This window comes from Camelina sativa, chromosome 19 (genome assembly GCF_000633955.1).
Source record: "Camelina sativa cultivar DH55 chromosome 19, Cs, whole genome shotgun sequence".
Taxonomy (NCBI): Eukaryota; Viridiplantae; Streptophyta; class Magnoliopsida; order Brassicales; family Brassicaceae; genus Camelina; species Camelina sativa.
This window is the reverse complement of record NC_025703.1, coordinates 4995131-4998228: the sequence shown is the minus strand read 5'-3', so window position 1 is coordinate 4998228 and position 3098 is coordinate 4995131. Positions and strand designations below refer to the sequence as shown.

The window sequence follows — 3098 nt, the reverse complement described above, 5'->3', positions numbered from 1 at the left end:
ACATGTGTTACAACTGTAGTACGGTTCTAATAGTAACGAAAACGTATAAATACATACGTATATGTAAAGTCTTTCTTTGTTACTCTTGGAAATGTCACGACGTTACCGCACTTCCCAGGCAATTGTCTCGCACGTTTTCATTGAGAGCCTTATAGATAACTAATTAGGTGAGAACTTTGACTACTTGCGCAACTTCTTCTTGCTTCGCGGTGTTATCTGGGATACTCATACTAGTAGTACAATATGGCTCAATTATTGAGTAGCATTAAAAGCCACTAAGCTAGTCGTCGTAGGAGCAGGCCCAGCTCAAATTTTATCTAGGTCCAGTGCTATTGCTATATCATAAAAAAACCTAAATAAGTAAATATATACTAATTTTAAAAAATATAAAAAAAAATTAACATGTAAAATATTTTTGGACCCTTGGATCCTATGCTTTTGCACCCTCAGCACATGTGCTAAGCCTGCACTGCGTAGGAGTAGAGTCATGACAAGGTAGTTCACAAAACAAAGCCGTACCCAGCTTCTCATCAAAGTCCATAAAACAAGCAATCAAATCCTCCCATGGTTATCAGCATCTTTTCTTGATCACTGGCTTCTCTTGGTTCTTCAGAGAATATCACCATTTTGATCTTGTCGGGTCTGTATATTCTCGAGGCGATACCAGCAGCGAGCTTGTTAAGGAGACGTGCAGAGCCAGTGGAGGAAAAAGAAGAAGAAGTAGGGCTCGGTGTCGAAGAAGGCGACGTCGTTGAGGAGGAGGTGGTTTCGACGGTCAGAACTGTTGGCTCATGTGTCATTGGATCGATTCTTTCTTTAGCGAGTCTTTTTTTAAGACATGAGTTCCAATGGTTCTTGATGTCATGATCTGTTCGGTTCGGCAATTGCTTAGCTATTACTGCCCACCTTGTAATTACGTATCATCAATCTAAAAGAAAGTACCACCATATTGCTATAATAATTTAAAAAGTATTGATCAAGAATTGATGGGTTGGGTTTACATGTAATTACAAACTAATTTACCTGTTTCCAATAAGGGCATGGTACTTGATGATTTCGTTTTCCTCCTGAGGAGTGAACTTGCTTCTTTTAATCCCAGGCCTCAGATAATTCAGCCACCTTAATCTACAACTCCTTCCACATCTTGGCAGACCTTTTTTACATTTAAATTATAGAATTATCAGAAAATAAGGTATTATTATTTCATCACGGTGGCAAACAGAGAAGTTAGAAAAAGGTTGAACATTTTATTCCATCAAACAAACTAAAGAGAGAACAAAAAATGAAAGATACTCTATTTTGGGTTTAAAAGGATCATAATCTAATTTCTAGAGATATATAATAATTTGAGTTTCATACACTTTGTTACATATAATATCATCACATCGATACAATATGATAGAAGGTTCTGCAAGTTTATAAGTATATTAATAAATATCTTCTACAACATCAGTTTGTAGCATGAGCAAAAAAGAAAAGACAAAAAGTGTAATACACACAGATTTATGTATCAACCAAAAGCTCGTAAGACCTATCCTTTCCTAATTATAGGTTCCCTATTTATTTGGTTTACAGAACTACTATTAAATTTTTGTAATTTCATCTATATAACAACTAAATTTACTTCTCAAAATCGATATTTTTTTTTAATAATTTCTTCAATAAAACCAAATGGAGAAAAAAAAAAAAAACCAAAACAAAACATACTCTAAACAAAATCCTTTCTATTTTTTGTATCTTTTAGTCCGACAGAAACTAGAATCTAAAGTATGCATACAACATATATAGTCTGATAGATATACATGGTGTAAAAGTATAGATTTATACCTGCTTTCTTAGCCAGTATACACCAGTTGCCGAGACCGTGTACTTTGATGTACGCGACGAGCGTCCGGTCTTCCTCCGCCGTCCACTCTCCTTTCTTCATCCCGTTGGCGTCGACCCACGTCATCCTCCCCATTTTCGTTTCCCCTTCTTATTCTTTTGGTTTTGCACTCTGGTGAACAAGTCAGATCTCGGCACGTATCACTTATCCCGTCGAGTCTGATGAATCAGCGTACATCACCTCATCTTAAGATAATAAGTATATTCTTGTTATAATTAATAATAATATTAGGGACTTCTATATATGTGAGGCTCTCTTTCACTTATATAGAAGAAGTACGTAGAATGATCTTTTCAAGAGTGAGGAACATTAATGGGGTTCCTCGATGTAGCGAGATATTTGGATATCTTCCAATCTATTATTATCTTCAACATTAAAAGAAAAAATAAAAAGAAAAAATAAATTCACGTTCAGTATTCACGTTTGTATAAACCAATTAATATCACCTATGTTTACATGGAGTATATAATAAACCACTTATGAAACATGTGTAATATACATTATACCTCTATCTTAAATAATAGATATCATTTTAACATTTCCACATAAATTAAATATATATATATATATATATAAATTAAAAATTATCTTACATCATTGGAATTCAAATTGACTTTTGATTAAAATTCCGTGAATCAACTCAACAATGTCATTTACCGTTACCACAGAATTTTAAATTTGTATTTATTAAAGATGGGTATAATTCATATTGTGTTCCATCCGGTACCCGTTTCCTCTCATAAATTCTTGTCCCATACGAGAATGCTTTGCTGATTTGGGACACATTTTATATTCTCTACTGATAACATGATGAGAATTCGAAATCCCGTTTGGGACAACAAAGTATTAATTTATAGTGGGATATATAATTCACTTCTAGTTACATATATTTATATTTTATAGTCTATTTATATATCATATATTATAATATTTCTTTTATATCAAAAGTTCTTTATTTACAGTTTTTTCTTAAAGGTATTTAATGTAATATTCTACAATTTATAATTAATTTTTTATTATTATTATTAAGAGAGATAATGTGAGTTTAATTTTAATGTCTTTTCTGTACATACTATTAATTTATAAATTTCATATTCCACATATAATATATATTATTCTCACATATATAAAGGCGCAGAATTTGTATGCACAGACATGTAATTTACTTAATACAATAATATAATATACATCTTAGTATGTACGGAAAAAATTG

The 3098-nt window shown here is 32.2% G+C and overlaps 1 pseudogene; it reads right to left on the bottom strand.

Moving 5' to 3' along the window:
* LOC104764863 lies at positions 358 to 2182 on the bottom strand (annotated as a pseudogene).